The sequence below is a fragment of the Thalassophryne amazonica genome, chromosome 19 (assembly GCF_902500255.1).
Source record: "Thalassophryne amazonica chromosome 19, fThaAma1.1, whole genome shotgun sequence".
Classification (NCBI taxonomy): Eukaryota; Metazoa; Chordata; class Actinopteri; order Batrachoidiformes; family Batrachoididae; genus Thalassophryne; species Thalassophryne amazonica.
The window spans coordinates 45,997,032-46,010,976 of NC_047121.1; the positions used below are offsets into that span (position 1 = coordinate 45,997,032).

Genomic DNA, 13,945 nt, shown 5'->3' on the forward strand with positions numbered 1-13,945 from the left:
TCAGGTGGAAGCGCGCCCTCAGGGCGCTGCTGCGGCTCTCCCTCCTGTCGATCCTGTGCGCAACGTTGACATTCCACAGGTCGTTCAACGACCCCTCCCACCTTCCCCTGAAGCATACATAAGCCCTCCAGAGCTGTACGGGGGTTGTGTGGAGACGTGCGCGGACTTTCTTATGCAGTGTTCGCTCGTCTTCGCACAACGTCCCGTCATGTACGCGACTGATGCTAGCAAGATAGCTTATGTTATAACTCTGCTTCGCGGTGAGGCACGCGCTTGGGCTACAGCGCTCTGGGAGCAAAATTCACAGCTCCTTCAGACATATGATGGGTTTGTGAGGGAGTTCAGAACAGTGTTCGATCACCCAAATAGAGGAGAGACCGCTTCAGCCGTGCTGCTGTCAATGAGACAGGGGCGCCGGAGCGCAGCTGCTTATGCAGTCGACTTCCGCATCGCGGCGGCGAGGTCCGGCTGGAATAGCACTGCCCTCCGTGCCGCCTTCGTAAACGGACTGTCGTTGGTCCTGAAGGAGCACCTGGTGGCTAAGGACGAACCGCGGGATTTAGACGGGCTTATTGATCTGGTTATACGATTAGACAATCGGTTAGAAGAACGCCGTCGGGAACGAGATGAAGGGCGTGGCCGGGCATGCGCCGTCCCTCTCCCTTCCGGTTCCAACCGAGCTCCGCCCTCCCCACGCTCCACGGCCTCTACGCTCCATGTGGTTACAGCTCCCCCTGCTGATGAAGCTATGGACATGAGCAGGGCCACATTCAGACCACCGGATAGACAGAGGAGGCTGGTCCGCGGAGCGTGCTTTGTTTGTGGCTCGATAGAGCATCAAGTGAGGGACTGCCCCGAGCGGTTAAACACCAACGCCCGCCCCTAGAAACTGGGCTAGGGGCGGGCCAAGACATTCACGTGGGACACACCCATATTGCCACACGACTCCCGGTTATAATCCTTTATGAGGATTTAACCCTTCAGGCCCCAGCACTGGTGGACACGGGCTCTGAAGGGAATTTGCTAGACAGCAAATGGGCCAGGGAGGCAGGGCTCCCTCTGGTGGCACTTACTTCACCTGTGCAAGTACGGGCACTAGATGGCTCCCTACTCCCTTTAATCACACATAAGACACCTCCAGTAACTCTGGTGGTGTCAGGGAACCACCGGGAGGAGATCGAGTTTTTTGTGACTCCTGCCACCTCCCGCGTGATTCTAGGGTTCCCCTGGATGTTAAAACACAATCCCCGGATCGATTGGCCGTCCGGGGTAGTGGTTCAGTGGAGCGAGACCTGCCATCGGGTATGTTTAGGTTCCTCGGTTCCTCCCGGTTCCCAGGCTAAGGAGGAGGTCAGAGTCCCGCCCAATCTCGGGACAGTGCCGGTGGAGTACCATGACCTTGTGGACGTGTTCAGCAAGGATCTGGCGCTCACCCTTCCCCTGCACCGCCCGTACGATTGTGCCATTGATTTGGTTCCAGGCGTTGAGTTTCCGTCCAGCAGGCTGTACAACCTCTCACGACCTGAGCGCAAATCAGTGGAGACCTACATCCGGGACTCTTTAGCTGCCGGGTTGATCCGGAATTCCACCTCCCCGATGGGTGCAGGTTTCTTTTTTGTGGGGAAAAAGGATGGCGGACTATGTCCATGCATTGATTACAGGGGGCTGAACGAAATCACGGTTCGTAACCGATACCCATTGCCCTTGTTGGATTCAGTGTTCACGCCCCTGCATGGAGCCCAAATGTTCACTAAGCTGGATCTTAGAAATGCGTGTCACCTGGTTCGGATCCAGAAGGGAGACGAGTGGAAGACGGCATTTAACACCCCCTTAGGTCACTTTGAGTACCTGGTCATGCCGTTCGGTCTTACAAACGCCCCCGCGACGTTCCAAGCATTGGTTAATGATGTCTTGCGGGATTTCCTGCACCGATTCGTCTTCGTATATCTGGATGATATACTCATCTTTTCTCCGGATCCTGAGACCCATGTCCGGCATGTACGTCAGGTCCTGCAGCGGTTGTTGGAGAACCGGCTGTTTGTGAAGGGCGAGAAGTGTGAGTTCCACCGCACTTCTTTGTCCTTCTTGGGGTTTATCATCTTCCCTAACTCCGTCGCTCCTGATCCGGCCAAGGTCGCGGCGGTGAGAGACTGGCCCCAACCCACCAGCCGTAGGAAGCTGCAACAGTTCCTCGGCTTTGCTAATTTCTACAGGAGGTTCATTAAGGGCTACAGTCAGGTAGTTAGCCCCCTGACAGCCCTGACCTCACCAAAAGTCCCCTTCACCTGGTCGGATCGTTGCGATGCCACGTTCAAGGAGTTGAAACAGCGCTTCTCGTGTGCACCCGTTCTGGTGCAGCCCGATCCTAGTCGCCAGTTAGTGGTTGAAGTGGACGCCTCGGACTCAGGGATAGGAGCTGTGCTTTCCCAGAGCGGGAAGACCGATAAGGTCCTTCACCCGTGTGCCTATTTTTCCCACAGGTTGACCCCGGCCGAACGGAACTATGACATCGGCAATCGAGAACTCCTTGCGGTGAAAGAGGCTCTTGAAGAGTGGAGACATCTGTTGGAGGGAACGTCCATGCCATTCACGGTTTTCACTGACCACCGGAACCTGGAGTATATCAGGACCGCCAAGCGGCTGAACCCCAGGCAAGCCCGCTGGTCACTGTTCTTCGGCCGTTTTGACTTCCGGATCACCTACCGTCCCGGGACCAAAAACCAGAGATCAGATGCCTTGTCCCGGGTACATGAAGATGAAGTCAAAGCGGAGTTGTCGGATCCACCGGAACCCATCATCCCGGAGTCCACTATCGTGGCCACCCTCACCTGGGACATGGAGAGAACCGTCCGGGAGGCCCTGGCACGAAGCCCGGACCCCGGAACTAGGCCGAAGAACAGCCTCTACGTCCCACCAGAGGCTAGGGCTGCAGTCCTGGACTTCTGTCACGGCTCCAAGCTCTCCTGTCATCCAGGGGTGCGAAGAACCGTGGCAGTTGTCCGGCAGCGCTTCTGGTGGGCGTCCCTAGAGGCCGACGTCCGGGATTATATCCAGGCCTGCACCACCTGCGCCAGGGGCAAGGCTGATCATCGCAGGGCTTCGGGACTGCTCCAGCCGCTACCCGTGCCTCATCGCCCCGGGTCCCACATCGGCCTGGATTTTGTCACGGGCCTCCCATCGTCCCAGGGCAACACCACCATCCTCACGATAGTGGACCGATTCTCCAAGGCGGCCCACTTCGTGGCCCTCCCGAAGCTCCCGACTGCCCAGGAGACAGCGGACCTCCTGGTCCACCACGTCGTCCGGCTGCATGGGATTCCAACAGACATCGTCTCCGATCGTGGTCCCCAGTTCTCCTCGCAAGTCTGGAGGAGCTTCTGCCGGGAACTGGGGGCCACGGTGAGTCTCTCATCCGGGTATCATCCCCAGACCAACGGGCAAGCAGAACGGGCCAATCAGGAGGTGGAACAGGCCCTGCGTTGCGTGACGGCCGCGCACCCGGCGGCCTGGAGTACCCATTTGGCCTGGATCGAGTATGCCCATAACAGCCAGGTGTCGTCAGCCACCGGCCTCTCCCCGTTTGAGGTGTGTCTGGGGTACCAGCCTCCTTTGTTTCCGGTGGTTGAGGGAGAGGTCGGTGTGCCCTCGGTCCAGGCCCACCTGCGGAAGTGCCGTCGGGTGTGGCGTGCCGCCCGTTCTGCTTTGCTGAGGGCCCGGATGAGGACGAAAGCCCATGCAGACCGTCGGCGGACCCCGGCCCCTACGCATCGGCCAGGGCAGGAAGTGTGGTTGTCAACAAAGGACATTCCCCTCCAAGTGGTCTCACCTAAACTGCAGGATCGGTACATCGGTCCATTTAAAATCCTCAAGGTCATCAGTCGGGACACATGGAAAACGGGATGGATCCGCAGTGAGGCTGGAAGCTGAAGCTTCATCACGGATCCATCCCGTTTTCCATGTGTCCCGGATTAAGCCACATCACACCTCACCCCTCTGTACTCCGGGTCCGGCACCACCTCCTGCCCGGATCATCGATGGCGAGCCGGCTTGGACTGTGCGCCGGCTCTTGGATGTCCGAAGGATGGGCCGGGGCTTCCAGTATTTGGTGGACTGGGAGGGGTACGGCCCCGAAGAACGCTCCTGGGTGAAGAGGAGCTTCGTCCTGGACCCGGCCCTCCTGGCCGATTTCTACCGTCGCCACCCGGACAAGCCTGGTCGGGCGCCAGGAGGCGCCCGTTGAGGGGGGGGTCCTGTTGTGTGGGCCGCTGAAGAGGAGGTACTGCTGGCCCACCACCACCAGAGGGCACCCTGCCTGGAGTGCGAGCTCCAGGCACCAGAGGGCGCTGCCGCCTCACAGGAGCAGCCGGGGTGACAGCTGTCACTTATCACCTACGACAGCTGTCCCCAATCATCTGATCTTCAGTGGTATATCAGCAAGACGACATCTCCACCTCTTTGCCGAGATATCGCTCTACCAGGGAGGTAACGTTCTCAGCTGACTGTGTTGACTTTCTGACAGGAATATCTATTGCTTGTGTGTGTTGGACAGCAGATATTCTGTTTCTTTTTTCGACGAGAGGTGGAGGTGGTTTTCCCACCGTACGTGTTGCTGGATGCACACGCACCCACATCTAACTGTTTTTGTTCCTCGCCAGCAGTACCAGATCCGACAAGCGGAGGCAGTGGCCACCTGGGTGTTCGGGACTTGGCGGCTCCAGTATTCCCGGGGTTCGGTGGCGGAGGAAATCGTGTGGTTCCGGTTCTGCTTTGGACGGACGTCTCTTATCTTCGAGCCTGCCCACGTGACACATTTTTTGACTACTTGTCTACAATTGTAATTCGCCGTGTTGGTTGTGCTTCTTCACAACAGTAAAGTGTTGTTATTTGACTTCCTCCATTGTCCGTTCATTTGCGCCTCCTGTTGTGGGTCCGTGTTCCTACACTTTCACAACACAAATGATCTATCAAAGAGGTTAGCACCCAAATGTTCTAGTGTCTGTCCTTAAATTGCATTTTTTTGTTGCTAAGGTTTCTGGCAGGGTTCAGTTCAAGTCGGTTTTATTATGTTTATTTATCACCAAATCACGACACAAGTCGCTATACAACAGCAGGTTCCAACACGAACCGACCCGGCTCAGCTGGACCACCACCAGCTCTGCCCACCATAACAAAATAATAACTGAAATTGAAAATAATTTATAACATGAGCAATACAAGTACAGGGAGTTTGACAAGAAACTAATGAATAATTGATAGAATAAATAGTAACGGTTGGGTTGTAATGGATTACATGAAATTGAGATTATGTAATAAGATTTTGAATTTATTTTCTCCACATTCCTATTTCCAACAAAACTGACACACACATATGTGAATGGACAAAAGAATGAATGAATGAATTTCACAAATTTCTATTTTTGGGGTGGAGGTCTGTTGGAATTGCCTGAATGAGATCAAATTTGCCAAAGGTGAATCACCAAGGTCAAGATAATTGGGGCCAAAGGTCAAAATTTGTTTTTTTTCACTTTTTATACCATTCCACGCACATATCAAGAGGTATATTTTGGAATTGCCACTGCAATGTCAAATTTGCCCAAAGTCAATCACTGTGGCCAAGGACATGATTGCCTGTTTGTTAGCCTACTCCTTGGTGTGTCAGTGAAGCTTGACTGCAAAACTGCCCTTAAAAATGTGTTTAGGGAAAGGTCACGTTCAAGTGATTTGATATGCAACCTGATTTGGACCAAATGTGGTACTCACATGTAGGCAAATTCCAAAATTGCCCTGGCAAGGTCAGCAAGAGGTCAATCAATTTGGGTGAAGATCAAGGTCATTTGGGTTTAATGTCAGATTGTTGTTGCCCTAAGACACCTTTTGGAAAGGTAAGTAAGATTTATTTATAACAACACACTTATCACAGATACAAATCCTAAAGTCCTTCACAGAAAAACTGTAAAAATAAAATCCGAACATCTACACTATATAAAACACGATGAAAAGATTAAAACAAGATAAAAACAATAAGACGAGCTCAAAGCTTGTCTGTATGTATATGTGAAATGACAACTGCTGTACAGTTATTTTCACTTTTTCATCATTCCAAAAGTCATTCCCCAGAAAAATCTATGTGTTATATGTTATTATCTTAAGCTCATTGGGTTTGGTACTGTCCATTTGTGAAATAACAGTGAAATGTGGGAAAGCAATATTTTAGCAATAATCAATTCCATCCATTACAGTTGAATATGAGAAAATGTGCACATTTTCAAAAATATTTATCACAAAAAATAAATAAATAAATAAAACACGTACAGGCCTTGCCAATAAAACAGGAATGTCCTTGACATCATTTTTGTTGTGTGGGCCGCTGAAGAGGAGGTACTGCTGGCCCACCACCACTAGAGGGCGCCCTGCCTGGAGTGCGGGCTCCAGGCACCGGAGGGCGCTGCCGCCTTACAGGAGCAGCCAGGATGACAGCTGTCACCCATCACCGGAGACAGCTGATCCCAATCACTACGGAGGTATATCAGCAGGACGGCATCTCCACCTCATTTGCCGAGATATCGTTTCTACCAGAGAGGTAACGTATCAAAGCAAATAGAGTGCATCTTTTGGACTGAGCTAGTTTTTTGGATTACTGTTCCAACGAGAGGTGGAGGTACCTTTCCTGCTGTTCGGAGTCCTGGGTGCATACGCGCCCCCATCTAACTGTTCTTTGCTCCTCGCCAGCAGTACCAGGTCCGAAGCAGTACCAGGTCCGACACGCGGAGGCAGTGGCCACCTGGGAGTTCGGGACTTGGCGGCTCCAGTATTCCCGGGGTCCTGTGGCGGAGGAAGCCGTGTGGTTCCGGTCTTACCTTGGAGAGGCATCTCCTATCTTCGAGCCTGCCCACACGACACTTTTGTGAATTGACTGTTGTCCATTGCTGTGATTGGTTGTATTCGTTGTGCACATTCACAACAGTAAAGCGTTGTTATTTTGACTTACTCCATTGTCCGTTCATTTGCGCCCCCTGTTGTGGGTCCGTGTTCCTACACTTTCCCAACAATTTTCTTTTAAATGTATTTATTTTGGCTGCCCCCTGTTGCTCAGGGTTAAGTGCATCTGGTACACATCTGTATTGTGATTTGGCATAACTTTCTTCAGCGGCAACAGCAGCGTTATGGTGATTCATTCATTCATTTTCTATATCCGCTTGCTCCATGTAAGGGTCATGTGGGTTGAAGTCATAGGGCCAGAGGTGGGGTACAACCCGGACAGGACACCAGTCTGTCACACGGCCGTATTTAAAGCATATTTTAGTGATATCTTTAATTATTTCAAGCATTATATTGAGTCCTTTGTCCGAGGTGCACAAAAACTGTTGTTTATGGAAGAATGACATATAGATAAAGGACCTTTTCAGCCCTTGAAACAAAGAGCGAGCGGGCTCATATATTCATGCACGTACAGCATAGGTGTGCACACCAGTGCAAAAACACACTATGAAATATATTCAAATGATCGTGTCTTGCTTGACCCTTCATTGAATATCTGTATGTGTGGGTGCGAGCGCGCGTGTGTGTGTGACAGGCAGAAGATGGTGTCAGTCCTTGGCCAACCCCCCACCTCCTTAGCTCCTCCTAATGCCCCTTTTACCTCCCCATTTTCTGGAGCCTATTCAAACGCTGTCACTCAGTACTGTGAATTCCATTAAACCTAAAGGGAGCCCTGCATTCACCTGAAAGAAAGGAAAAATATACACCAGTGCTCAGTGTGGATTTGTGAGACACACGGTAACTTCAAAATGTGCCAGTCCTTATAAAGTGAAGACAAACAGCGCTCTTATTTTTGTACCGATTATGTTACATTTCCAAAAACTCGCATCTCAGTCCGTTATTAGCCATCTCACTCCCCCCCCACCACCCCACATGACTGGTGAAACTCAAATCCTAACACAAGGTCACATATTAAACAGGAATGAAGAGTCAGCAGAGCTGGCTGTGAGAGAAATGTGGGGTCTGAACGGGCTGAATGAATCAACGCGGGTTGTGATTTATCGTGGCCCAGAAAGCCGCTCGCCGCCTGTCCTGCCGAGTCCTGATGGCTGCAGCTTTTATGTAAAGCAAACCCAGCCTTTTCATTCTGCCGCTTCCATCGCGCCCGCTCTTTCAGACTCCAAACCCAAACTGTGCTTGCCCCCCGACCCCCTCCCAAAGTAGCTCAACAGCCACAAAAAACACCACAGGTCTCGTTTTTTATGGAGGTCATATTTGCCCCACGTGAGACAAAGTTACGACACATTGAAGACCGGTTTGGAATAATCGAGCAGTCATGATTAAAAACAAAGCAACGGTTCATGTAACTGGAGGGAGGTGCAAGATTTGGCTGACCTGGCTCATATTCGGCAGATATCAGACACTGATCATAATCCTGGCAACATATTACGTCCCCTACAGCTCAACATTTGTAAAGATGAGTTTATGTGCGGTATAACTGGTGGCTGGTGAAATCTTAATGGCTTGATCACCGATTTAGGACCTGTAATTAAAAGTTCAGTTCCAAAGAGATGAGCTTGTCAAGATTATATACTATTTTAATTAATCTCCTTTCAAAGAAAAAAAATATTAATTTCATAAAACTAAGTCTAACAGGCTAAGTCATATGAATTTGGATGATTGATTGATTGGTTAACATACTTTTGCAGAGTGGGCAGTAGCTCTTATACTTGGGTGTAGGTAATTAAAGCTATAACCGATGTTTTGCCTGTATAACCTTAACACTGCCACTGTAGCCAGTGTCGTCAAAGCAATCAATGCCTGCTAATTAGGGGTAACATACAAATTCATACAGTTACCTATGAACTAATGTCAGGGGCACACTGTTATTATTGCCTTAGTTTGCTGAGATTTGCAGTCAGCTGTACTTCAACCTTTGGTTGAGAAAGCGAGTGTTAACACGTGTATACACACAGTGTTCAAAGGTTTTTTTAATGGTGGACTTGGGCAATCCCCAAAAGGAAATTTATTCCTGAAAATTTCGCTATCATGCATGATAAAAGATGCTTGGAGATAAAGCACAGGAGACTACCAGTATGGTGATCGTAAGGTAATACATGTACATGTTAATTTGACTGACTGCTAAAAAAAAAAAAAAAATCAGATGTTGATGGTGCAATGCATTTTGGGTAAATTTTGCCGGTGTGCAATATGGAGAATGAAATAATACTAAAATACCGCTCAGCAGAAATACTGCAGCATAAATTTCATCGATGGTCCGTTAGTACAAATAAATTCATAGCAAGCCATATTAAATCAAATATTTCTAATAAAATAATGAAATGCCCAGAATACCCATCACACTAGGTGTCACTCAAAGGGAACTACACGCCAAATTATTCGTAACTTTATTACTTAAAATAGCTTCAGCAGATGTGTGTGTGTGTGTGTGTGTGTATGTATGTGTGTGTGTGTGTATATATATATGTATGTGTGTGTGTATATGTGTATGTGTGTGTGTATATGTATATGTGTGTGTGTGTGTGTATATATATATATATATATATATATATATATATATATATACGTGTGTATGTGGTGGTTACATACACTTCATAATGCAAAATCTTGGACACATCATCAGTGATAGTACCTGGGGTCATGGGGGGGTTTCGGGTCTTTCAACTTCAGACCCCCTCGCCCAGGCGACCCGACCGGGAGTGATCAAATCCCGGCCTGTGTCCAAGAAGCCGTCGCCCACTGCTTGTCCCTCCTGATCCACAACCACCATGAAGCTCTCTCTGCAGCCTCGAATGCTGCAGTGATGGCCTTTCTCTTGCATGCTCCGGTGATTCCCAGGAGGCTATAGGCCTTGCAGAGTGACTTTCCTGCAAAGCCCCTTACTCCAACTTCGACGGGAAGGCACCTCGCATGCCACCCCCGTCTGCGATACTCCTCCACCAGCTCAGCATACTTCTCCCTCTTCCTCTCACTGGCTTCCTCCATTCTCTCCTCCCAGGGCACTGTAAGCTCCAGCATAATAACCTGCTTAGATGACTCTGAAAACAGAATGATGTCTGGTCTAAGACTGGTTTCCAAGATGTTTTCAGGAAAGCAAAGCTGTTTCCCCAGGTCCACCCTCAACTGCCAGTCCTTCCCTGCACCCAGGAGACCTGTCTGGGCCTTCGGTCGGGCGGCTGGTTGTTCTCCAGCTCGCACAAATGAGATTTCCCGCCTTAATGGTTTCAAGCTCTCGCACTGGACTATGGTAGTACTGATGGACTCAGCAACTACTTTCAGCACCTGGTCATGGCGCCAACGATAGCAAGCATCCCCCAGCGCTCTGGGGCAGCTGCTAAGGATGTGCTCCAGAGTTCCTCTCCCCTGGCACAAGGGGCATGCTGAGGTATAAGCCTTGCCCCAAGTGAAAAGGTTCGACGGGCTGGGTAGGACATCATAAACTGACTGGATTAAGAATTTAATGCGGTAGGGTTCTGCCTTCCACAACCCCGGCCACGAGATCTTCCTCTCTATGGCTCCCTCCCATCTGGTCCATGCGCCCTGTTGTCTCAATCCCACCATCTGGCTTGCACGCTGCTCCTCAACCCTCAGCTCTCACTTCGCGTTGAACCGGGTCCTGCCTTACCTTGACCTCAGTTTTGTTGTAGTGGATTGTTGGGCTAGTACCCAGGCCCGCCTGGCCGATTGCCACAGAGCCCACAAGCTCCTTGTGATGCAGCCGTGCTTCTGCCTGGTCCACAGCTTCCTGTGCCTTCCACTTTCTGCCAGTCCTCACCTCAATACCTGCTTGGGATACTTTCATGTCCTTGGAATCCCTATATTGGAGCACCTCTCTTGCTCTGATAACCCTAAACTCCTCAGTAAGGCTTTTGATAGGGAGCGTCAGCTTGGTCTTATTGCCGTAAAGGGCAATGCTGCTCAGGCTTCGAGGTAAGCCCAACCAACGACGCAGACGGCTGCTGATCCTCCTCTCAAACCCTTCCACCGTAGAGATGGGAAACTCATACACGAGCAATAGCCACAGTATTCTAGGCAGGATGCCATGCTGGTATAACCACACCTTGAATTTACCCGGAAGACCTGATTTGTCGACTGTTGTCAGCCAGCTCTCTAATTGTTCGGTTCATTAGTTGCCCCAATGGAGGCGGCATCCTTTAGGGAGCAGTCAAAAGTTTTTCCAAGGCGCTTCACAGGTTTCTCTGTGACAGATGGTATACGGGTACCTCCTAGATAGAAGTGGAACCGATCAGTCACCTTCCCTCTCTTCAAGACCAGTGACCTGGATTTTTCTGGCTCAAAGCGCATCCGAGCCCAGGTGGTTAACCTCTCCAAACCTTGGAGGATCCCTCTGCACCCAGGAACTGACACTGTTGTTACTGTCAGGTCATCCATGAATGCCCTGATAGGAGGCTGCCAGATCCCAGACTTAGTTTGGGGGCCACTACATTCCGGCTCGGCAGACTTGACTAGCATGTTCATGGCCAGGGCAAAGAGTATCACTGAAATAGTACATCCCGCGATAATCCCTTTCTCCAGCTGATGATACTCTGATGTAACTGTGCCAGAAGTGAATCTTAAATTAAAGCTATTATAATAATCCATAATGAGGACTTTGATGTTGCTCGGGACGTGATGTCTCTCCAATGCCGCCTCCACTAGCTTGTGAGGTATGGAACCATACGCATTGGCTAAGTCCAACCATAGTACCACCAGGTTTCCTTTCCCTTCTCGGGCCTCTCTAATCAGTTGTGTTACCACACCACTGTGTTCCAGGCATCCTGGGAACCCTGGGGTCCCCCCCTTTTGCACTGAGGTGTCGATGTACTGATTCTTCAGGAGGTAGACTGACAGCCGCTGGGAGAGGATACTGAAAAATATCTTCCCCTCAACGTTAAGCAGTGAGATGGTTCTAAACTGCTCAATGGTGGTTGACCTCTCCTCCTTTGGAACCCAAACCCCTTCTGCGGATCTCCACTGTTGGGCCACCTTACCCCTCCTCCAGATCACCCTCAAGATCCTCCACAGGTGCTGCAGGAGCTTGGGGCACCTTTTATACACCAAGTAAGGTACCCCATTGGGTCCAGGTGCTGAGCTGGACCAGGCAGCCTTGACAACAGCTTGGATTTCTTCCCAACTAGGTGTTTTGATGTTAAAGGCAGTAATCGGAACAGGCGGATTAATCAGGCCTCTGCATTCACCCAAGTCCTCCTCCCGGCCTGCATCGCTATAGGTATTATGGAGATACAAGTCTACCTCCTCCTTTGAGCATATAAGGTGGCCACTACGTTTTTGACCTAGCAACTGTTTGGCACACCCAAACGGGTTTGCCAGAAAGGCAGCACATCTCTTGGCTCTCCCTCTGGCCCGCCTCCTGTGCCATTCTGCTCGCCGGAGGGTCAACAACCTCTTCCTAAGAATACCTCGAAGTTCTACCAATCCTAACTTCTCGTCCTCACTTGCTCCCTTAAACTACCTCTTCAGGAGTCGTAGTTCCTGGCGTAGCTGTGAGATCTTTTCTGCCCTGCGGTTCTTGGAGTACTGGTTTGTAATGACTCTCTTTTCTGCCAACCCAAACATTTCCGTGGCGATACTGATGATCACAGTTGCCATTGTTTGGAGTTTCCTATCTGCCCCTCCCCTCATGGTAGCTTCCAGGATACCATCAACATCGTCATCAAATTTCCGCCACTCGTACCCCTTACTAGCTGGAGGCCACTTAACCCGCCGATGATGTGGAATGCATGAAGCTTGAACTCCATGAGCTTGGAGGTTCTGGGCTCTGTGGGGTGACTCCCGGCCCGGCTCCTCCTGTGTCTCACCAAGGCCCTCTGGAGCACAGGGGTTCTGGCCGCTATGGGATAATCCCCAGCCTAGTTCCTCCTGCGTCTCTCTGAGGCAGGTCTCTCTCTGCGTCTATCTGTAGTTTTCTCTGGGCCCCTCCCCAATCGGACCGGGAGTGACATGTTTAGCCGCATGTTCTCCTTGAATTGCTGGCTGTCTGAGTGGTGTCCAAAAAAATGAGGTGGGCTTCATAGATAATTGGCAAAGCTTCTGGGGAAAACCTGGTCTTGTTAGGAGAGACGGCATCCATCCCACTTTGGATGGAGCAGCTCTCATTTCTAGAAATCTGGCCAATTTTCTTAAATCCTCCAAACCGTGACTATCCAGGGTTGGGACCAGGAAGCAGAGTTGTAGTCTTACACACCTCTCTGCAGCTTCTCTCCCCCTGCCATCCCCTCATTACCCCATCCCCGTAGAGACGGTGCCTGCTCCCAGACTACCAATAACCAGCAAAAATCTATTTAAGCATAAAAATTCAAAAAGAAAAAATAATATAGCACCTTCAACTGCACCACAGACTAAAACAGTTAAATGTGGTCTATTAAACATTAGGTCTCACTCTTCTAAGTCCCTGTTGGTAAATGATATAATAATTGATCAACATATTGATTTATTCTGCCTAACAGAAACCTGGTTACAGCAGGATGAATATGTTAGTTTAAATGAGTCAACACCCCCGAGTCACACTAACTGTCAGAATGCTCGTAGCACGGGCCGGGGTGGAGGATTAGCAGCAATCTTCCATTCCAGCTTATTAATTAATCCAAAACCCAGACAGAGCTTTAATTCATTTGAAAGCTTGTCTCTTAGTCTTGTCCATCCAAATTGGAAGTCCCAAAAACCAGCTTTATTTGTTATTATCTATCGTCCACCTGGTCGTTACTGTGAGTTTCTCTGTGAATTTTCAGACCTTTTGTCTGACTTAGTGCTTAGCTCAGATAAGATAATTATAGTGGGCGATTTTAACATCCACACAGATGCTGAGAATGACAGCCTCAACACTGCATTTAATCTATTATTAGACTCTATTGGCTTTGCTCAAAAGTAAATGAGTCCACCCACCACTTTAATCATATCTTAGATCTTGTTCTGACTTATGGTATGG

The 13,945-nt window shown here is 49.9% G+C and overlaps 1 pseudogene; it reads right to left on the reverse strand.

Annotated features, from left to right (window-relative positions):
- Window positions 1–9,628: 9,628 nt before the first annotated feature.
- Window positions 9,629–12,805, reverse strand: LOC117501075 (annotated as a pseudogene).
- Window positions 12,806–13,945: the final 1,140 nt, after the last annotated feature.